Raw genomic sequence first — 24681 nt, 5'->3', positions numbered from 1 at the left:
CCAAGAGAGGCCTTTTTTGATCTGCTGTTCATTCCTGGGCAATGTTAGCTTTTGGGTCACTGACCCATTTTGATCCTCTGGGCATGGCTGAATCTTCTGTGCTGTAAGAAACAATCCAAGCCCACAAACGTGCTGCATGGCAGACAGGTAGTACCGAAACTGTTTAGAAAATTCTTCCATCCTGTACATATTTCCCTAAGCAAATATTTATTTAACTTAACAAAGTATTAGAGATAATCACTATAATTTTCTTTAAAGATATCACTTCAATTTCCTTTTAAAACCACTTTATTAGATTTACCATTTAAGGCATACTAAGCTGAAGCATCATAAAAAATTGCCAGTGTAGATGCAAATGTCTCCTTCTAAAAATAGCCAAATAACACTCTCATTTATAATACAGATACATCAAACAAAAAGTGGAAGCTAGTCGTTTCAAAGTCTTTTTGGCATGCTTCCATCATAATGAAATTGTTTTATTCTGAAAACTAAAAAATCTCAAGCATTTAGTCCTGGGTATGGTGGGCTATGGTTTTCATTATTCACACTTTCTATGTGTATGAAAGAGATCTGCTACATAATATTTAAAAACATTATTAATATCTGTTCCACAACTATTAATAGCACTGCACAAATCTCTCTATATATACATAATTTTCCTCGGAATTGTGCTCACAGAGCTTGTACAAACCTAGTAGGAAATCTACATTAGTTTCCAAATCTGAGATGCTCTTCCAACATTTCCTAGGACGCCAATGGCCAGTACAACAGAACTAGAATGCTATTACTTCTCAGAAGATGTTCAGTTATAGAAGATTAAACATGCTGTAACTGCACTAACTCTGAAGGAACCAAATAATAAAGTGAGAAGCAAGCAAAGGCAACTGATTCGTATCACTGACCCAAGAAGAAGACCAATTACAGCACAGAGTATTCATTGCAATATTCACCGATCCATTCAGCTAGGGGAAAGAAAACAGCAACATAGAAACATGCATTCTCCAGGAAGGTTTTACATGTACAGAAACCAATGATATGTGATAGCAAGAAAAGGCTCCCAAACTACAGGAAGAGCTGATGATGATTGTACTAACAAGGAGTTAATTTAAAATGTGAGAACTGAAGGCAATTTATCTTTCAAAGATCTTTCAACTCAGCACCATAAGGAACAGGAACATGGAGCACTCTGTCAGATGTATTAGGTCCAGCAAGGAATTTGTTAATATTTTATGTCCAAATTCTCAGTTTGAAGGATTGCTATCTTTGGCATCTAGTAAAGTCATGAATACAATAAAGTTCAGAGCTTTACTGAAAAATCAATTTACAAAATCACAACAAGAAAATCCATTATGTGATTTGAAAAAGAGCTAAACACCTCTGCTGTAAGCATGTGATAAATAGCAAGGTAGCAAACTGGGTCTACTGAAATTGCCAAAGTAGCAATATAATAGCTCAAGTCTTCTTTAATCCTCATCTCTCTCAAAGAGAACATGAGGGACCTCTCAATATTCACAGGGCGTTCAATGCAGGGATTGCAACCAGCAACAAAAACTGGTCTTTGGAGGCAACTGGTCTTTGGAGGCAACATTTTCTCTGCTCAGAGAAAATGTCTACAGTGAATGAAAAACTGAAACCTGAGCACTTTTGTTCTTGCACTGCTCTAGTGCCTGGAGATGAAGATGAGCAGATCTTCCTGTTCTCATCCTACCCCATGGGTTACTCCCCTTGCTTGAGCTTTCTCACCCAGGATGTTTTGTTCAAACAACTCCTATAAAATTTTGTTTTATTCTGCATCTTTGGTTTCCCACTCAAACAGTGAATTCTTAATATAAAGCTTAAAGAAGACCAGGGAAGGACAGTGGGAAAATATGGCCAACAGTCATTATAATAGTTTAGTCAAGCAACATTTTCTCTATTCTTCAAAACTAAAACAAGAAGCCCAGAATTCCCCATAGGGGGTGGGTGCTTTAAAACGGTAAATATTCTAAGACCCAATATTCAGTTGAAAAAACAACTTTGATGGGAAGTGCTTAATACACCTCACAGTAATATTGAGGCACATCTGCAGCTGTGCAAAACCAGAGAGAAAGCTAAACCAACTACATCCAGTGGAAACACTCAGTGAGAATGCCAAGGCCTGCGGTGCCTAAAGATGCTGCAAATGCCTATGAGCTAAAAGATTAATTTCCTTTTTTAATGTTGAGGCCACATACACACCTTTGCTACATGAGTGGATCAGCTGAACTGTACTAAACGTGCATTAATTCCAGGAAGATGGACACATGCCTGTAGCATGCTAATACGGAGACATTGCTCCCCTTTCAGTTAATTATTTTTTTTTAAGTTTTCAACACAGGTGTCAAGAACCTCACCTACAACCTTAATAAGTCCCTAAATCAGAACCCTTGGACTAGCTGTCCATAAACCAGGACCTCATGTCCTGCAGAAGCAGAGGGAACATCACTGTGATGGTGGCAAGTGCACCTTATGCAGTGGTTACAGAACCGACACCTCCGCAATTATGGATTTGCTCACACAAATCCTAACAGAAACACCTCTATCAATTGTAAAGAAACCAGGCAAAATACATTATTTCATTTCGAATATATCAATCTTCTCCTGCCTAATTTTGGCTCATTTCTCTCAACTTTGCCAAATTTAGGTATTTTCTAATAACTGTAAAATATAAACAAGCCTTTTGGTAAGAAGTGAGTGCTTCAAATCCCAGTTTCAATTTTTGAAACTATACAATCCTAATTTCGTGATCCAACAAAGGGCTCTGTGCTTTACCCTTCAAGCATTCTATTGCTTCTTAGGGAGTCCTTAAAAATGTCTTCACTGTTTAAAGACCTTTCCTCCTATTCCAATTTCTTTACCACACTACTGCTGCCTCTCCCTTTCAGTAGAAAAGTGCTCTCTGTATTTCCTTTCCAGTGGTGCGGAACCTCTAACAATTAGCAGTTCCTACTTGTCTCTGCTCTGCCTTCTTTTTTCTCCCCTGGCAGTTGCTGTTCATAAAGTAGATACCTGTCAAATGCTCAAATCAGTTACTCAAAAATAAATTTATTTAACTGCTATTTTTTAATGGGCATTCATTTGAGGGGGGAAAAAACATTGCATTTTAATATCTTTCATTTGGTGCACAAAGCAAGACTATTTTAATAAATAATTCATATTAACAGAACACAAAATTTATTGGACTAATACTTTTAGAAACATAAATGAACACAATGAGATGGGATGTATACATACACACATGTATTCAGCTGTATTGTATTTTCAGATTCCCATTAGTACAATATTCCTTATCATCTCTGATCTATGAACACTTCTGTCTACAACAGGACAGAAAAGAGATTTCTTGCTAACATATCTCTCAGTAAATTAGATAAGGGAAAGCAGAAGAGAACACACTATATCCTCCTAACTCTGCAATTTGGTTTGTTATGCAAATACAAGCAACACCAAAAAATAAAGACATTTTAAAAAATTTTTAATCTGCAGTTCTTGCAGTTCTGATTGCTGGGCTTGTTCAGCCTGGAGAAGAGGAGGCTCAGGGGTGACCTTATCGCTCTTTTTAGGTACCTCAAGGGAGGCTGTAGCGAGGTGGGGGTTGGCCTGTTCTCCCACGTGCCTGGTGACAGGACGAGGGGGAATGGGCTGAAGTTGAGCCAGGGGAGTTTTAGGTTAGATGTTAGGAAGAACTTCTTCACTGAAAGGGTTGTGAGGCATTGGAACAGGCTGCCCAGGGAAGTGGTGGAGTCACCATCCCTGGAAGTCTTCAAAAGACGCTTAGATGTAGAGCTTAGGGATATGGTTTAGTGGGGACTGTTAGCGTTAGGTCAGAGGTTGGACTCGATGACCTTGAGGTCTCTTCCAACCTAGAAATTCTGTGATTCTGTGATTCTGTGATTCTTTTCAATTTACTCTTGGAAAAAAAAAAAAAAAAAAAAGCAGGCTATGCAGCATATGCAACTGCAGGAGGGGGTCTGTATTAGGTATACATATCCAAGCAAAACCCACAGGTTTCATGTGGCTCCAGTTCCAAAGTACTGTCCAGGAGAGAAGGCTGAAATGAAGGCAGTCCACAAATACTCACAGCACAAGGAAGGATGCTCTCAACCCACAGAAAAATTAAACATTTCCTAGCATTATAAAGTCCTAGTTATAAATTTGTTATCTGTGGAGGTCAGTCCCCGGGCACCACTTCAATTCTGATATTGGGCAACAAAATTAGTAGGGCCCACATGCAGAGCAAGCATGCAGAAAACAGCACCATTGAGCATGGGCCTGGAAGCAGGCTTGCAAAACAAACGTGGCTCTTCGAAATCCCCAGAAGGCTGCTGAGTCGCCAAGCACATGCACTCTCCTCCCTACCCCCATACATAAAATACACCACGAGATTAATTCCTAGCACTCATTTGGCCAGTGACCTCACTGAGAAGAGCTTTAAGTCACTGTTGAAAATGTGCATTTTCTACAGAAACTATAAAAAGTAAATTAAATTAAAAAGAAAGAAAATCTGTAAAAAGGGAGAAAAAAAATGCTTCTTTCATCTGTTCCTGTCTTCCTTATTATTTCAGTGTTGGATGTAGAAGAGTAAATAAATCTCATTTTATATCTGTGACACAATTCCCAGCTGTGGTTTCCTCAAGTCCTTCCAAAGCAGATTTTTGGCAACTTAAAATGATTTGGCACCGTCATAGTCACAGAAAATATATTTTATTCCTGAAAGGATTATTCAAAGTTTAACTGGCTGTAAGAGCGCCACATCCGCTACGACTCTCCGAAACTGAACCCTGGGAGAGCTGCTTCTCTGCTGCCTGATGTATAGCCCGCACACACGGTACGGAAATTTCCTCCCGTATCCTCGATTGGGAAGCTGGCAGCTTTTTTTCTTGTCTCCCATCCTACAAAGCAATTATTTCAGTGACAGAGAACCGGAAACCTATAGCCTTTCTAAGTCACTTGATGAAATGACGGAGAAAGTATGGGATTTCCACAAGGGCTGGGGAGCACAGGCTGCACGCCGCCAGAAACAGCGGTACAGTGGTGGGCATTGTGGCAGTTTTCAAGACTGGGACACTTGGTCATGGGAACTGCACTGAAACTCCATTTTTAAGACTCGCTTAGGCTCTTCAACAGCCCTAATTCAGCTCTGAGCCTGGGTCCTCCACCGCCAAACTTGAACTACTGCTATGGGGCAAAACCCATTATAAATCCACAAAGAGCTTTTCCATTGAGATTGTGACACAGAAGTGTTTCCATCTCAGTATCACCTGAATAGGTACCATTTATTTCTGCAGTGCTTCTCTAGCATTTCCCATTTATTTACCACCTGAAGAGAGAGAAATCCTCTGCGCTGCCCCGAATTTCCCATCACAGCACCTGCTCTCTGTCAAAGCCCACCTAGGACCCCCAACACGCCCCCCTCCACGGGCTGCCAACTGCTTTGCAATTTTGTGTTGTTTTTCAGCACGCCAGGCACATCCCAAACAGTCAAACCCACAACCAGATGGTCAACACACAGGGGAAGACACCCACAGAATTTAAAAACAAACAAACAAACAAACAAACAAACAAACAAAGACATAAATCAGAATTCCCACTATTTAGCATCTGGTTGTGTTTCAGCATTTAGGGCAGACCCTGCAAAAAAGCCTGAGAACACATTCACAATGAAGGAAAACATTCCCAACCTAGCTTTTATTTCTGCCAACAGAACAGGTTGGGAGGGGAGAGGGGGGGAAGAGGAATAAATCTTAAAAGCACTGCCTCCCCCCTGCTCCACCAATGCATTATTCATAAAAGCCAGGAATTATTTTATTATTTTTTTTACTACCTGGGGATTTCATTTTTATTATGTTCAAAGGATTTTTGCAGTGAGCACTCACTCCCCTGCAGGCAAATATTCAGGGGTTTCTTTTGTTGTTGTTGGTTTTTTTTTTTTTTTTTTTTTTTACACTGCAGTATAAATTACAGTGAATATCTAAGTAACACCAGCAAAACCTCAACAAAATCAAATAGCCAAAAACATTAGGGACAAATTGCCCTTGCACAATTTATTCCATTGTTTGGTGGAACTCCACAGAGAATCTGGGGCCCCTGGTATACTGGATCTAAATTGATTTATTCTTACTATCACAGGGGAAGTTCACAAGCTAATCTCTTGTATAAGTTAGATCTACATTAAAAATATCCTAGCAGGCTACCAAATGGCTATTTTTCCTTAACTGCTGAACAGAATGATTTCTACAAAGAGGTGAGGGGCATTACGGTATCTGTAGTTATTCTTATACATCTGATTAGTGATGACAAGGAATAACCCCAGTTTAAAAGAGAAAAGGCGAGAAAAGAAAAGGAGAGAAAAGGAGAGAAAAGAAAAGGAGAGAAAAGGAGAGAAAAGGAGAGAAAAGGAAAGGAGAGAAAAGGAGAGAAAAGGAAAGGAGAGAAAAGGAAAGGAGAGAAAAGGAGAAAAAAGGAGAGAAAAGAAGAGAGAAGAGAAGAGAAGAGAAGAGAAGAGAAGAGAAGAGAAGAGAAGAGAAGAGAAGAGAAGAGAAGAGAAGAGAAGAGAAGAGAAGAGAAGAGAAGAGAAGAGAAGAGAAGAGAAGAGAAGAGAAGAGAAAAGAGAAGAGAAGAGAAGAGAAGAGAAGAGAAGAGAAGAGAAGAGAAGAGAAGAGAAGAGAAGAGAAGAAAAGAAAAGAAAAGAAAAGAAAAGAAAAGAAAAGAAAAGAAAAGAAAAGAAAAGAAAAGAAAAGAAAAGAAAAGAAAAGAAAAGAAAAGAAAAGAAAAGAAAACATTTTTACTCTTAGGCCATTCTTCTGATGCTACCTCTGTTTGTTGTAACCGCATTTCTAGTCTGAATCAGAAATACTCCAGTAACCTATCTTGTTTTGAAGAGCCAAAATATTTATTTTTATTTGACCTCCTACTAGGTGCATTCACGGGAAAACAAATGGATTCTACTTGGGGCATGTCCATTTGTGCCTGTATCCCAGAAACCTGAAACCAGGCCAGCATTCTTCTGATTGAATAAAGCTGAGATGTCTGGGTTAAATCTGTTGTCAATATGCCTTGCTTATACAGTGAAATAGTTTCTTGTTAAGCAAGACAGAGATTTACTGTAGGCAAGATATGGACTTCAAATGCATCAGCATGGAGGGGAAGGATAGAAATGTATTAATTCTTCAAGAAACACTAGATAAAAGTACTGTATACCTTAGCAGGGAGCTCTTTTTCTATGAATAATCATGGTCTTGAGTCAACAGACTTTGCCTACTTAAGCTATCTCTCGCATCAGAATCCAATTATAGCAAAGCCTACAGAAAACAGGTTTGGCACACTTTAATATTTTGGTATTGATCTAATTTAGCTCTGGTTTCAATTACAACAGGGAGCATTTTATCAAGAGATAGACTTTGTCTGTTGGACTTTAAATTGCTTTTTTCCTTATTGTCTCTGATCTCACTATCTGGGTATTTTTGCCACGCTTATTGCTGCAGTTTATTAGAGGTTTCACCCATTTTACTATGAACTTCTTTAGAGGAAAAATCAAATCCAGCTTCTCTAAGTAAAAAGGATTGAACTCAATACATATAAAAAATGGGCTGGGGTTTCTGTAGCAACCATTCCACAGTGATGCAACTCGATTTGACATCAAAGAACAAATGTATCAAGTCATCCTGACAACTGAAATACTTGCTGTAAGAGGAATGCATACATATATCTGGAACAAAGATGGATTATCCTAAGTAAAATGAGCATTTTATTTAGTAATATATGTATACCGTATCATCCTACTTGAGGCATCTTTTCTCCCATCAACGTGCATAACTGCCACAAAAATTAGCTGAAGTTATCCACAGAAACTGAGAGGAGAATAGACCTCTTTATTTAGTTTTCAGATGTACGGAAGAATTATCTCATTTTCCATTTAATGACATACAGAAGATAATATGGAAGTAATTTTCTTTCTTCCTGCTGAATTTGGCTTTAAACTCTGCAGCTTTCCTTCTTACATTCATTGAGGGGAATGTCATCTCTGCAACCCAAAATAGTTGCATATATTTATAACCTATATCTAAGAAGTTACCCCTGGCTTCTTTCAGCTACAAAACCTAAAAGCCTGACAACAGGAAAAATTTGCTGCAGTGTGCTCTCCCAAACTACAAATCACATATGTCGATAATCTGGAATGTTTGCTGAATTAAAGGAGGATTATGAAATCATAGCAGTGATTAGAATCATACACTGCTGCGGGCAGATAGCTGGAGTGTTGAAATTTCTAAAAAGGAAGCTGTCAAATAGTAGGAAGCAATTTGCAATGATCCATAGCTTTGTGAATAAAATCGCAAACCTAGTGCTCTAAGCTCCAAGAAGTGATAAAATTTGAATTCAGAGTTTATAGCTCCAAAAACAAGCCCATTTCATGGACTGCCACAACTTCTAGGAAAACTTCACAGAGTTAAAGGAACATTACAAACTCACTGCCACTGAAGTACAATTGCTAGTGTTTCTTCAAATATGGTAAGGCACGATACTCAGGGGAACTGTGTTTTAAAACTCCCCTTTGGTATTGCTAGATGTGAGATACAACTATTCTGCCCAAATCAGAAACATGCAGTGCATCCCCCTCCAGTCTGCACAGCAACAAGAGCAATGAAGTGTTTTTGCCAGAGGTAGCAGAGGTAGGCAGAGGTAGGCAGAGGTAGCCACTCGCCTCTGATGTGGAAGAGGAAAAATGCACCTGAAAATTGCAGCTTGTGCTCTTGGGACTATTTGTTGACTTCTTTCCTAGGTAAAGTTTCAAGTCCCTGCCCTGCCAGAATAGTGTTGAAACACCAAATGGTATAAATCAATTGCTGGCATTAAAAAAGAAAAGTAACCAACACTCATTTTTGCAGACACTGGAAAAAGTGTAAAGGATTTGCACAAACTATTCACACTGAAGGGATCAGCTGAATTTGGGGTACATGTTAAAAGAAAAAAAAATAAAAATCTCTCTCATCTGTCTCAAAAACCTCAGCCTAGTTTTGTCCTGGTAGCATGAAACTCAAAGATAGCAAATTTATCTGTGTTTTGCCAGGTCTGAAAAACTACATAACACAAAACATTTTCCTCTAGAATAGCTATGCTGAACTTCTCAGCAAACAACCAACGAAGCAAAGGAAGGGCAAATATATTTTTGGATTGACCAGATAAGACTCATGAAGACAGAAATCATAGAAAATCTACATTTAGGAGGGAAAAAAAAAAAAAAAAAAAAAAGGTTTAAAAACATCCATGTGCTTTTCAATTGTCAATAAAAAATTAAAATAAAAAATAATTAACTTTCTGATTGCTGTTTTTTACTTTAATGATCACTGGAACATTGTTTTTTTTATTATTTATTTATTTTAATTCCAAGGTTCTGAATCTGTAGAATAGAAGCTAATCCACTTGGGTTATCTTGGGAGTCATCATGGGACCTCTGCCACTGCTTGGCTATGACAAAGAGTAGGCTGCAGGCAGGTTTCTGCCTTGGACCCTCAAATTGCTCGTATAGCTTTTCTAACAAGAGATACTTACACCAGCAAGCCCCATGGTTATCACTCCACGTGGAAGCCCACTTGCTCACCTGAATGCATACTCAATACATCTTCCAGCTGCAATATGCCAAAGGCATTAACACCTACTCTGGAAACATGGACACTGTATAACCATTGTACTTGCCCTTAAGAGTATGGTCCTCCCAGTACCAATACGAATTCCTGTAGCGAGATGTCAGGTGAGCATTAACTCAAAAGAAAAAGATTATTCTATTCACAATGGTTATTCATGCACAACCCATTCCTAACAGGATTCTGATGAGGCATCGCTTAACTATTCAAAGTTATATTTTTAGCATTTCTGCCTCCCGAACAAGGAAACACCTTTAAATTTGATCCCTTAACTTAAGAATTTGAGCTGCAACAACAGTGAATGTGCCACGTCAGCGTGTGCAAGGCTTCACCCAGCTAGCAGTTACTTTCCCAAAGCAAGATAGCAGGCACTAGCTATGTTGAGGGGAACTAAAAACACACTGCAGCCAAGGTTTCCATCTCCATTTTTACTACTGTACACCAACCCAGGCAGCTGCTTCTCTTCCAGATTCTCTGGGCTGTACTGAGATGATGAGGGCACCTGTCTCTCCAACATCAGCAGGGGTGTCAAGCCCCTCTGGAACCCCTGGTCCATAGCTGCATTCTCCCTAAAAAACTCATGTGTTAAAATACAAATCATCTTGCTCACCTGAGGCTCTGAAATGCATGAACTCTTCCACCTCAAGTATTGATTTTCCTTTTGAAGTTTGTTTGTTTTAAAGGCACAGGTCTACACAAGGCCCAAATGACCTAGAAAAGACATAAATGTAAGGTCACCATAATAAAAAATGCTCTGTACAGTAGTGACACCAAAAAGTTTAGCTGCTGGTTGAACAAGTTTCACACAAGTGATCACAAAGACCTCTAATCCTCTCCCTCCTACCACTGATTATCTCCTTCTGCCTTAGCTTAATTAGCTACAGCTTCAGCGGCCAGTGCCTTAGCTGACAGAGCCAGGGCTGTTATGGATGCAGACAATCTTCCTCTTGTGCCATCTAAAACATGGATGGCTACTTGTGCACAGAGAAGCACTCCCTTGTCCAGCTAGAGAGTCCATAGGCAGGAACACCAAAAGACACATTTGGGCTACACTGTACTGGATGAAGAATACAATGCTCCCAGCCTGCCTGTCTTTAAGAAGAGATAGAAAATGAAACATTCCCTCCTGTGCCCCCAGAAGCATTCATGTGAAATGGCCAGTGAGACCAAATGACAGAAACAAAAACACCCTGCAGCCTGGTTCAATTCCTGGACCACCAGTTGGCCATCCCAGATGTGAAACATCAGACTCTTAGATCCTGTCATCAGTCCAGGATTTGCTGACCTCACTTTCCATTAACTCAGTCAGCACAAGGCCAGCCAGGTGCTTTCTGTACACTGAGATTTGTCCTGTCACAGCTACAACAAGGACTACCCTCCAGCAGTGAATCAGGGCTATTAATAAGCATAAACATGGCCTTCATAGTTGTCCCAATTCATGTAAGGCCATCAAGCTGCTGTCCTTAAGTAGTGGTGTTTTAGCACTTCAGCAAATGCTGAATACTAAGAGCCCGGATTCTGCAAGGTCTCAGGCAGCCTCAGAGCTTCCCTTAGCTATGAAGGGGCATTCCCAACACCTGGCTGGCTCTGTTACAACTGGTGCAGTTGTACATGTACAAGGAAGGAGAGGCTTGCCAAACTTCCCTTGCATGCACATTTATTGCTGCCGTGCCCCAGGTAATGTAATTTGAACATTTCTGTCCTTATTAGTTTATGTTCCATGTGACTTCCTTTGCATAGCTGACATCTTGGGTAGCCCAAGATCTGCTTTTTGCAGACTTTATACCCATATAACTAATAGTGTGAGGTGAGCGGCTTTTTTGTTTTAAACCAACCCACTCAGCTCTGCCTCAGATGAAGCCAGCCATGAAGGCGCCCTGTAGTGGAACAATGTATTCCTCCTCCTGTCATCTTCACAGTGCTGCTGCCCAGGCCCAGGCTATCGGGGCCTTTAAAAAGCCACAGCTCAAGCATCAATAAATCCTCTTAAACTGCATACCCGTAACCCCCTCACCAAAATACGGCTGTGACATTTCCTTTTGTTTGCCGGGAGAAATCCCGTTGTGCCTTGAGGGGTGGGAGAAACGACTTTCAAAAGGCAGCTCCCCCCGGGGCAGCCAGCCCGCCATGAGGCCAGCCATGGCCCCAGGCCCCACGGCCACCTGGGCCAGGCAGGCTCTCCACAGCCTGGGTGTGCGCTCGCTGGAGGCTCGCACGCCGCCGGAACGGGAAGCCCTCGTTGCACTTAATTGTTTTCCTGAATGCCTTTATGAACAACAGCAAAAGGAAATATTACAGCCTGGCCGGCAGCCAGGGGCCTGCTCAGTGCCGCGGCGCGGGGCTCGGAGCAGCCAAGGCAAACACGCTCCCAGCGCCGCCGCTATTTTCGCCTGTGTTTCAAATTAACCGCTGCCTTTCAGAGGGCTCTCCGGCCCCTGCTTCCAGACGAGGGGGACACAGCCCTTTTGTTTCTAACGTGCCCGGCTACCTCCAGCACTGCTACCGGTGCTCCCGGGCTGCCCGGGCACCCACCGCCCCGCTGCTGAGCCCCACTGCTCCTCCACATTGCGGGGCCTGGCAGCGAGGGCAGTGGCGGTGGGCACGGGGGGGTGCAGCCCCGGGCGGCGAGGCAGGGGCCCGCCTTGGGCATGTGGCGGCTGGGCTGTGGTAGCCAGGGAAGCCCTGTGGCCCTCAGAGCCGCAGCAGTGCTTCGTGCTGGGGTGTGTATTGGTTCATTTGGAGCAAAAGCCTCTGCACAGCCTGGGAGGCAGAAAAATGAAAGTAGTTTCCCCTTCCACGAGGTGCAGTGGGGCAGGAGGGAGCACACCCAGGCACATTGAGCTGTGTCCAGGCCAAGGCCTAGGGAGCCACCAGGAACCCCCTAACGGGGAGGGTCAGGTCCAAGCAAAGCCTGGCAAGCAGCCTGGCCTCCCACAGCACCCACAGGCTCCTAGTGCCAGGGGCAGAGGAGGGTGAGGGTGAGCCACAAGTCACACCACCGCCTGCACTGCCCTCGGCCCAGCTCCCAGGGAGCTGCCCTGTGAAGAGCAAGACCCAGGGTGCCCCTTCTGGCCCGCAGCGCAGTCGTGCCCTGGTCACTGGCTGGCTGCCCGTAGGGCAAAGCTGGGCCAGGATTTTGCCTTTCGAGATGGCCATGGTGGGAGCACATGTGAAAGCAGTTAACTGTGCAGCTATTTGGTCACAGGAATTTACATGCTCAGCTGCTGAATGTAGCAGGAGGCTGTATGCTTAACTGGAGATGTTTAATAGATTTTTAGCAATGGGTGGTGGGGCTTTTATGTGCAGCAATCCATTTAGCTGCAGAGCAAAAAACACACAGCAAGTTCGTATCACTAAACCCATTAACTCCAGAGCAAGGGCACCGGGGTGAAACCTGGTGCAGGGCTGAGGCAAGACCAGCCATGCTTTACTCTCCAACGCAGCCAGCAGTGGGACTGGAGTGGCACAAAGGACCACAGCTGAGATGGTGCCAGGAGGTCAGTTCCTCCCACCCCCTTCTTCCAAGTTCCGCAGGCAAATTTGAGAATCACCGTTTTACAAGTGTTAATAACTTCCAAGTAATTTTCCAGGCTCTACTAGCAACATGTTTTGAGTTTGCAAGAGGCCCAGGCAGAGAGAGAGCTCTTTAAAAAGTAAAAATTAGGGGGATCAAGATAAGAAAATAAATACTGCTGACCCAGCATTCCATTCCTGGGGTGAAACACAGGCAAACCAGGCATTTCCTACAGCTCTTTTGCAAACATTGCTTCTTTGGAGGTAGGATGGATGGAGCAGTGGACTAGGGCTCAGGACACCTGGACTTCATTCCCAGCTGTGTCGCTTATCTGCTGGGTAACCTCGGGGTATCACTGCCTCTCCATGTAAAATGACACTCAAGTCCTCAAAATCTATCAGTAAGAAGTGCCGCACAGGAACTAGGCTCATTCGCCATCTTCCCACAGTGCTGACATGCAATCCTGTGTCACAGCTGGCATTTCTGTCACAGCTTGCTTACAGTCCTAATCCTACAAAGAGATTTCGATGGAAGGGGCTTCTATTAGTGCAGTTCTGCCTGCAAGGAATGAGTCCAAAAGAGATGTGTGAAGACAGAAGCGTTAATTCTACCTGGATTTTTTATAGAGTGAAGATCTGTGTTACAAACTGAAAGCCACAGGACCAAGATAGCATTCCAATTTCAGACATACTCTGTGGCTTTGACATTATTGCTTATATTTCCAAAGTCTCACTCACAACTGCAGCAGAAATAAATAATAATGGTACGTGATAACTAGATCTGTTCAGTCAGGAGAAAAAAAAAAAAAAAAAGTACCAGTCGGATTCAATTTCCATGGACTGCTAGGATTTTTATGCTATTGAGAAGAGTATCCATATGGCTGTAACACTATTTTTCCCTACTCTCAGGTAGAAGTTTCACAGAAAACAAAATAAGGGAGAACTTGTTCAATCTTGCAATGTGTTATGTGCTAGAGGCCACCTGTTTTCAAGTCAACCCTTAGCTGAAGATAGTGAATCAATGTGCCATATACCGTAGGACTGAGGCCTACATTTTAAAATCTTTAAGGGATACTTAACAGAGCTTTATCATCAGGATAGGATCAGTTTAACATCTGAATCTCCCAGGAGCCATACACATGATTTATCTGTCTGAAAGCTTGGAATCCCATCCAGCCTATGAAACAGAGCTTTGGAGAGGCCATACGACATATATCTTATTTTAAGGTTTGTAAAGTGCCCGTCACCAAGCTCTCAAATCTTGAGCTTCAAAAGATCACTCAGAAAAAAAAAAACTAAGAATCACATTTATCTAACCCAGCAATATCAAATCCTCTTGGATCTCTATTAGACTGAAATAATCAAACTCTTTTGTGACAAAACGTTTTTTCTGTTGTGAAACTATATCAAGTTTTTCATAGGTTTAGAAACTGCAGTTCTGGCCAAGGTACATAAGTGACCAAAAGAGCAATGAGGAGCTGTGTATACAAATATATTGCATTGTAGACCATTTTATCTATTTGCATTAAGTTATTTATTACCTGAAAATACTGGCATGTACAGACTGGATCTAACTAAATCATTTGACTATTTTTTTTTTCTCTGTTTGCAGGTTGTCTACTCATTGCAAAATTATCAAATATATTGTGGAAGACCATACAGGACTACATACCAAACAGCAAAAAGTCAAAATGAATGTCACATATGTGTCTTCAGCTTCACATCCCTCACTCTAAGAGAGGACAGGTATATCATTCACATTGTGCTGGTAAGGTAAAAAAGCCTGTCATTCAAAAGCAGACTTGAGACTGATATGGCTCAAAGAACACTAATTTCAAAAAGTATATTCACTGGCAACATTCTGAGTCACAATCACTCTTTTTATAACTGTCTGTCCTGGTGGAATTTGAAAGAAGCAAATACAAAGATGGTCACACACAGCAGAAATAGAAATGTGTTCAGTTCACTGATTTGGCACTGTAGAGAGCTTTACCAAAGAATATGGTCAAGTATGTGGAACTGCTGAGATCTACGTTTCCAAAGCTGGGCACGGCACCAAAAACAAGGAACCCACCTTCCAGAGCACATGCCCTCAAAGAGCTGCCCCATACTGAGTACCCAAAGTCTCCAGGTGCAGGACAGGCCACTATTGGTCAGCCTTAGATCTGAGGCTCCAAGAGGCACTGAGATCACATTTCCAAGATAGCCATATGCCAGATGCAAGATTATATTCTTTAGCAAAGCTGCAGCAATTCAGCAAAAATGCATGCAATTCCAAACATTTCAGCCTCAACAGACCTGTGTTTGTAGAACTTGGCGTCATTGGAACATTTCCAGACAACTCCAGTCCTATCTACTCTGGTCATCCCAGATCTCTGGGTGGTACTACACCTCTGACACACAGGTACGCATAAGATAGAAAGCACACTGGAATGAGATTACAGCCCAAAGCTTCGGCAGCATGAATGACGGAGACAAATGATTAGATCAGACCTGAATTCAGCTGTGATGTTCAACAGGTCCTGGCTGACACGTTGTACTGGGAAATGCTAATAGGCAGAGGCAGATGGGAGGGAGAAGAAGGAACTAGCAGACTCCCTGCTAAATTCATCTGTGGTGAAGTCATGAGCAAATCACTGAGGCTATCCCTGTTTGTGACATATCTAGAGACACCTAAAATAAGAGGATGTGAAAAAGGCTAATATAGAAGGAGTTTATGATTTATTTGGGGAGTAGTTATTTATAAATAAATAAACAGGCAAAGGGCCTTTTGGATGTGTTGAGCAGCTCTGCCTATCAAAATAAAAAGGAGCTGTGGATTCTTCCAACCAAGATTAAGAAAAATCTTTACGTTGAGTTGGGGTAAAGCATCTGTGCTCATCCCCAAGTCAACAAGGGACTTCACAACTCCCCTTAACTACCAGTTTTACAAGAAGAAGACATTGATGAAAACAAATGGTTTTCTGGTTGCACATCCCCAAAATGGAGCAAACTGTGCAATCTTTAGTCAGGTGAGAGCATTGGCTTTAATGTCACGGTAGAATGTGGTGCAGTAAAAAAAAAAATGCACTGATTTTTTTCTGAAACTACAGTCTAGATAACATCAATAAGAGTAAAACATGATTAAATTTTTTTTAATTTTAAAAGATGATGAGGTAACCCTGCTTCTTGCCTACTAGAAACAAAAAAGGCTGCATGTTACATTGCAGACAGTATTTCATCTGACAAAAAGCTTTGTTGCTGGCCCACAAATACACAGAATGTCATGGAGAAGCAATTCGTTTGGCTTGTCAGAACCGGTAGTAAGCGACTGAAGAAAGGGGAATGACTTGTTAAGCAGTCGGTTTGCTTTTGTCATTGCAGGAAGAGAAGAATTGCCCAAGTCAGGGATATTTCCTGGTATGGCACAAGGACTTTGATAGTCAGTTGGTAATACATTTACCAGCTATCTAGTTTTCCCAGAAGTGTCTTGACCTTAGGTGACTCATCTGTGTCCCAGGAGGATGACTAATCATTCTGATTTGTTTTACTGTGGCCTGCTAGCCATTTCAGTTCTGTTTACTTTGGTGCCAGCATAATATTTTATGCACAGAAAACTAGGTTCTGCAGAAGAATAGTTATTTAAACTGGGTTCAAAACTAAGAAGAATTCATCACCAAGCATCCACAAAATGAATTAAGTACAAAATGACACTCTGGGCAACATTTGGAAAAAAGCTGAAACTTTAAAGGGCATGCAGAGTTACAGGACAAGCTAATAAGGTAATTAAGCCTGAAGATAGTTGATAATTGTAGGCATCTTCCAATTAAATTGCAAAATCCTGAGGACTGCATGTAACCTACAAAAAACCCACATGATTATTTTTTTACAAGGAAGCAGTGGAGCACTGTGTTATGGGAAACAGTCTCAATCCCATTAAATTAATAGCTCTTGGTGTTGAATATACTAGAAACCACACTGTAGAAACCAGAAAAGAAAAAATAAATAAATAAGAAGAAGAAAAAAAAAATAAAGAAAAAAAAATGGAAAAAGACAGCTCATAGTTTGGAGCGCATGGGCCTATATGGCTTAGTCTGGGCCAAAACGTTGTCTTAAATGCAGCTCTACTCCAAAACAACATAGTTTGGGATGGGCATCACTGCCCATATGTTCTTTTCTTGTGACACTGTTATCACCTGCAAGCAGCAGTCAAAGAAACTGTTCAGTTCATGAGAATAAAGTAGACTAATCTGAGTACTCAGCAAAGCATGAAAAAAGGGAGGACAGCACAGCTGATGAAGAGCAGTTTCAGAAGCAATCTAAAATTCATGTGCTCAGATACACCATCAGTACCTCACTAGCTACAACAGTTTGGCTATTCTTACTAGTATTGCACTTGAGGTTCCACTCTGTATCTTACTGATTTCCACATAAATTGTGTTCATTTTATTTTATTTTGTTTGCTTTGGAAGCTCAGCTTGGGATCTTAGAACCAATCTGGCAACTTTCATTCTCCATCTCAACCCATAATAATAGTTTGTGGGACAAATAAAGACATTGATTACATCTCTGCACTGGACCCAGATTTCCTGCCCCAGAATTTTGTCTAGAAATGGAAAGGAGAAGATGATTTTCCTTGCCCAGAACTCCTCTACTGCCCAGTCTCAATACGTGCACAAGTTGTTATTCTGAACTGGCTCTGAGCCCAAGGCAAAGGAGTAACAGAGTGTACTCAACTCCCTTCTGGTCCACCAGGATGAGAAGGCTTGGGGAAAGAGGAACAGTGGGAAAGGGGCAGGGAAGAGCTTTGAGTCTCTGGTGCAGTTGGGAAGTGAGTGGGAGAGGGCTAGGGAGGCCTGTGGAGCAGAAAAAATTGAAGGTCAACATGGGCAGTTTCTGCTGAGGCAATTCCAACTTGTAATGGTAAGGGAGTGGGCGCATAAGCACAAGTCTGTCCAGCCGAGTACTTTCACACATCACTGTGAAGCCCCTTCACATACTACATCTGACTCTTTCTTCTCAGCATTCTGTCAGAAACGTAGCAGTTGAGTGCCTCAACGCCTGTATGCTATGCTGCCGGGAACACCCAAGCAATCTCAGGCCAACACTTGTGTAACTGAATGAGACTTTGCATGGACTTCCGTGGAAGCTGCACAAAACAGCACCGAATACCACACTCATCCCCAGATCCAGGCTTTGAACAGTTAATATAGAACTAATAAGTAGTTGAAATGCCATAGTCATGAAAATCAGCAGGTTTACAATAAAAAGATGAGGTATACTTGATAACAGGCATCACTTCTCAGAGAAGCGCTAGCTCATCCAATACTGAAAATTCCTTCCAGCTTGTGGGAGGTGTGCAAATACCACACACAGAGATGGGCACAGCACAAGTTTTCTGATAGTGATTGCTCTGGGTAGCCATGGATTTTAAATACAAGGTACTGTGAAAGTAACTATACTTACTGTGGGACCAACGCTTCTGCTCCCTATGAACATATCAGCCAGACGTCTTCTCCAAGCTGTCTGAGTAGTTCTTTCAGGCTGCTCTCTGAATTTGTCCTAGAGAAGAATTGGGGACACAAATCTTACTCAAAAATTGGAACAATAAAGAGTAATAGCACCAAATCCTTATCCTAACCTCAAGCCAAAGATTTTTATTTTATTTTGCACTTGTTTCTTTGAGGTCTGCAAGGAATTTCTTACCTTTTTTTTTTTTTTTTTTTTTTTTTTTTTTTTTTTCCCTGTTCATTTTTCTGTGCCTCTGCACTTTCTGTTTCTGGCTGACAGCTACTAACATACTTTTAGACAGGCTTCCTTCCTCACCCTATCTCTTACTTTTGACCAAAATACCAGCAAGAATTTTCAAGCCCAACAAATTCTGAACAACAGTTGTTTTCTCATGCTGATCAACACTTCATGTTGTTCCTGAAATCAAGATTTTACATGATGTTTGTTGATATTTGCATAGTCAAAATAAAAGGTAAAAGAAAAAATTTTAGAATATTTCTTGTTTATAATTTAATATTTAAAGAGACTAACAAATTGCTTATATAAAGAATGTGCCCCAAATGTGTAATCTTACATTCATTTCTGAGAGAACTGGGTTGCTTATAGTGGCTTTCATGGGGAAAAAAAAAAAAAAAAAAAAAAAAAAAAAAAAGTAACGATGCAAACAAACGCCCACCAGTTGTGCATTTGAAACACTTATTACACTAAACTTTGTATTATTAGTAATGTTTCTAATACACATCTTCAGCCACTGATAAAAATATTTTTTATTTTCTCAAATCACTCTCATGAAATGGTCTGTTCAAGTGGATCTGTCATTGTGGTTTCCTGGCTTTCTTCAGCCTCGTCGGAAAGCTTGTAAATTCCCATGCCTGATAGTAAGCTAAGGAAGGAAATAAAAAATAGTAAATACCACTTCAATGGTGTAAGCCCTTTTCTGCTCTTTTTTTGGCTGAGAGTACATTTTAGGAGATTATTATTGACTTTTACACAAACTTCAAAACAGTTCCAGCTGGGAGTCCATCTGTATTTCCATTTTGCACCCTCAGTTAAATTCCCTTCCACCAAATTGGTCTTTCCTAAAGATGTGTACTGGTAGACTTAATGTTTGGCTGAACTAAGTGGGTCTGAGCTGCCAGTTTATTTTACAGGAGTACTTGATGATATCAATACAATAAATGGATGAAGCAACAGGAAGGAAAATCACTCTTCAATATCATATTACTTCCTGCAGCTACAGAACACAATGTGTGAAAGAAAGAATAAAGTAAATCAGGTGATCTATTTCTATATGCAGCGGCTGGATACTTAACATCTGCTACTTTTTTCTTTTTTGTTTTGTTTTTTGTCATCGACGTTTTAAACTCTGAAAACTAAATGCATATAGAATATTTTTACTACACAAAGGAAATGACTGTACATCAGGAGTAGCAGAGTGCCGAATGCATTCTCATGTTATACCCTCTTCTTGCACTCAGATTGTGTAGTAAAATTACTCGTGTTGCTTACTGTTTTATTGTTGCAAATGAAATCAGAATGCACACTGGACAGCACAGTCATGGAGAGCACAAAATACATGACAAAGACTATTAATGACTAAGTTTAGTTCTACTTTTCTTAAAGCACCTAAGTGTCTCATAGGCTGTAAACAAGCCTCTGGCTTCTGGAGATCATGCATAATAGTGGAAGGATCATGCCCTCTGAACAGAAGATCCCAGTTTTTGCTGCAGTCATTCCAAGAGAAGACGTAAGAAGAAGAAATTCTGACCGGCATAATATTGTTAGATGAGTATTGACACTGAGTTGACCCGCAAACAGCACTCAGAGTTGATGAAGAGATTTAAATGGTGCATTCTGGTGAGGGGTTCAAAAGTCAGAAGTCATAACCCAAAATAATTGTGTATACCGGAAATTCAAACTATTTCACTCAGGGTCAGAATAATGAACTCATGGAATTAGTTGCCAAGTAAGAACATGGAAACAAGCACTGCAGTCTAAGTGGCTTGGAGACATCTTGGCACTTTTATGGAGAGAGAAGGGATTAAAGGATATAGTGACAAAACAGAAAACTGGGGGTTAAGATAAACTTAAGGGGGGACAAGCCTGTGAGGTCAAGTGGATTTTCCTCTCCAGACATTTCTTTTATGTCATTCTTCCCCAAGACATCATGTCAGATTGAATAAACAATCACTAAAGCTTAGATGAGGAATGGACTTCTACTGGATTGTAACAGAGATGAAGAAGCTCAATCTTTTCCTCTGCTCCATAATAAAAGTAACTGCTAACAAACAAGAATTGACTTCTTTATCTTTGTACAATGCCATGCATTTGACCCACTCAATCTAATGTAGCACATAGGGTTTTCTCATATCAACCTCTTCCTGTAGCCTTATCTTCTCCAGTCCCTTCAGAATATCACAACTAACCAGATTAAAAATAAATTAATTAATTAAATAAACTGAAGTAGCTTAATGTCAGAACACAATACAGCTGTCTAACGTCCATTTCACTGGCAACACACTTCTTCAAGACAAGTAGTATTTCTATACTACCCAAGCCATTTGCAGTATTAGCATGAGTACATCATATGCAATTGCAGGAAACATACAGAGTTATGGAATCACTGTTTCAAGTGATGAAGAACCATGAAAGAAACTATTTTAGACATTTTTACCTTGCAGTCTTTCTGGAAGAAAACTTCTTAAGAGGTTGCATCAAATATAAAATCATTTCAATAGGAAGCTACACGTGTAAAAAAATGTGTAAAACGGGGTGCATTTTTAACTTGTTAGCTATTAAAGCGTGACTTAAAATTCTTACTACTTGACTGTTCCTATGAGTACATTTTAGCTGCTTTCCTCTGCCTCTTGCATGAGTTGACACAAGCTCCAACTGTTGAGGCATATAAAGACTTCTCCAAATAGCCTTTGCTGACCTGTCCTCAAGACGTGTGGGATACTCAAATATTCTGGAACGCTATCTCACTGCATTGTGCTATGCCCTAGTCTGTTGAGTTGGGCTCTAGTTTCTTGGCCTCCAATGTACCTGCAAAAATAAGATCCAGGAAGGAGAGTAGCTAGATTACAATGGCTGACACATCACAGAATTATGAGTGCATTTATAAAACTACCTGGGAATTTATTTTTTCTCACCAGTATAAACCAAAACACATCTTCCAGAGAGAAATCCACCTAGGGACCTACCCAGCCCTTTCTTTTCCAAAAGATGTCAGGGGGATTCCTTTGCTGATAATCTGTGAAACACAGCTGTATCTCAGCAGACTCAATAAACGCTCTGCTGGGTTATCTCCAAATCTTACTTGCTGACAGGCTTCCCCACAGACAGAGGAACTGAATAGATTTTGTACCTTTCTGATGCTGAGAAAAATCCCTGGAGCATGCTCAATACGTGGTGGCAGCCTGTCAGGCTGGACAGACAAATATTCTTCAGGCAGTGCAGGAGCTCGAGTGGGAGCTGATTCAGATCAGGAGTGAGTCAAAGCAAGAGAGCACAGGGCCAGCTTGCACTTAGGCTAGGGAATTTGTCCTGAGATAAGAAAGAAAAATTTAGATAGTTTTCTGAATCACAGGGGGGTCTAAACAGAGCAAAGCTTTGAACTTTGAGCATTGCAACAATTTTACCAGAGGTCCAGCTTTTTCACAAAAGGCATGAAAAAGATCGTGTCTTACACTCTTTGCATAGAAACCAGCTTTGTCAGCTCAGATCCTAGGATGTGGCACTAAAGAACATTCCTCTGACTGCCCACAGAGACAGCTCTGTAACAGCATTTTCCCAAAACCCTTAAGCTTTCAGTTACCACTAAAAACTGATGTCAAAATCTTTGCAGACTGTCTTATTGAAACAGGCAAATGTCTGTTTGTTTTTCGTCTCTCATCTTCTTAAAAACATACTAGAATCACACTTCCTTAAAACATCCCTGAACTGCCCTAGAATTTCAGCTAACCTACATTTGTTTCTAACCAGTGTCAGTCTGACACCCCCGACCTATCTCTGAACCCCATAATACTATATAAACTGCCTCACAAACTTACCTGCATTGCAAGTAATACAGAAACTTAATTTTGGTGGACTGATAAAACGAAAATTCAAACAGTCATAACCTTTTGCCCCATTTAAGCTTACAGCATTTAGCCATTTTATCAAATTTGAATTTTGGTTTATTAAACCTTATTTGGCTTCTCATTTAATCTGCAACTAATAACTTTTAGTATTCTGAAATCTTAGGGCATCAAAACTACATCTAAATTGAAAAGAACAATTAATTATAGCTCAGAACTCAATTATAAGCCATGCATTTGGTTACAGAATTTTGTATTCCAAGACAAGTTATACAGACAGAAAAACATTTGTTGATGACTGCTTCCTAAAAGCAGACTCAAGTCACCTTTCTAGAACTCCACGCTCCTGATTCTATAAAATATATACACAGAGATCCAGTAGGAATCCAATGAGGAGAAGGCAAAGTAAGATTTTAATCTCCTTGCCCCCCTCCCTCCATTAGTGTAACTAGGTGCAGCACAGTGGTCACAGACCCCACATAGCCCACGGATATCCCACAGCCCTAAGGCCGGCATAGAGCAACACTCGCAGGACCATAGCTCATGCTCCACACTCAGGTTCACGCACGCAGCCTGCCCAGCAGACTGCACAGGATTTCTTGTGCTGGAACAGCCACGCAGGCAGCACCTGCACAGGGCTCGGCGCAGTTTCTTCAAGCAGAAATGTGGGTCTTTAAAGCATTTGCTCTCATTTTACACGATGCATTTGGTGTCTTATTGCTGCATAAGTTCCCTCTTACCCACACTGTTTTGCCATTTTGGTCCACTGTTTCGAGTGCCCTGTAGAGGTCTGCCTTTAATGAAACAACATGCGTGTGCATTTGTCAACCTATAAGATCAGTGCTCAGGCAAACCACGATGTTATCCTCTCTGAATCTTCCCATACCACTGCTGTGTTAAGAGATTTGTAACAAAAGATCTGAAGCTCATTATTCAATAATGGGTGTCATTCAGATTTCAAAATTAATCTGGCTCTGTTAATTACATGTCAGGGATCTTTTTTTCTCTTTTTCCAACAGAAAAAAATAAGGTGCTGCCACTGGCAGTCTGCCTGAAAGGTTCAAATGTCAGGGCAGTAATTTTGAATGGAATGGATTTGACTCAACCAATGTGAGAATAAAAATAGCTATTAGTGGTTCCCTGACAAGTTGACGTGACAGGAAGAAGCTTAGAAATGCTTTCACCCTCCTGCCTGTGAGAACTTGGCTCTGTCCTGAATGGTACAGTGCAAAATGCAACACCAGGAAAATAAAATTTCCATGTCTTTTCCTGTGGAGAGGAGTACTCAGGAGGAAGTACATGAGCATGTCGTGGCCTCACATTTGCCAAGCACTAAATTCAATGCACAGAGGTGCTGAGTGTGGTGGGCACAGCCAGTAGGACATGATGCTCCTGCGTCAGGAAGGAAGCCTGGAGAGGGCAGTTCTGCAATCATGACAGAAAACAGCAATTTAGATATAGTCACTGCAAAAAGCACGGGGGCAGGACAGGGCTCAGATCAAGCTTCCATTAAGCAGTCTGCCCACCGTAAGAACACACAACTGCATCTCGAGCTTCTGACAAGCCAGCTGGGTACCCGAGTTCAGTAACTCACTGACGATTTAACGCACCTTCAATATTTATCATTTACTTAGCTTTTAACAGCTCTTTCTTGTCCAGGTTATAGAGAAAGAAATCTCAAACACAGGACTGATTCTGCCTTGGAGAGTTAACACCATTGCTGCGTTGCTTCTTCTGGCTCTCAGCCCAGGTCTGAAGATGGCACTGCTTCTTAACCCTCTTGAGAGTTCAGCAACACACTAGGCAAGCAGGCAAGCCAGATAGAAACTGTGAATGCTGCGAATAGGCAGGGACCAAAGAGACAGGTTTATGTCACTGGGTGTTATTTAGCCCAGAAAATTCAATATCATACAGCTTCAAGTCACATAGCTTCTCTCATA

This window comes from Aythya marila (assembly GCF_965140915.1).
Source record: "Aythya marila genome assembly, chromosome: 9".
NCBI classification, from domain to species: domain Eukaryota; kingdom Metazoa; phylum Chordata; class Aves; order Anseriformes; family Anatidae; genus Aythya; species Aythya marila.
The sequence above is the reverse complement of the archived record's forward strand: the minus strand, read 5'-3'. Positions refer to the sequence as shown.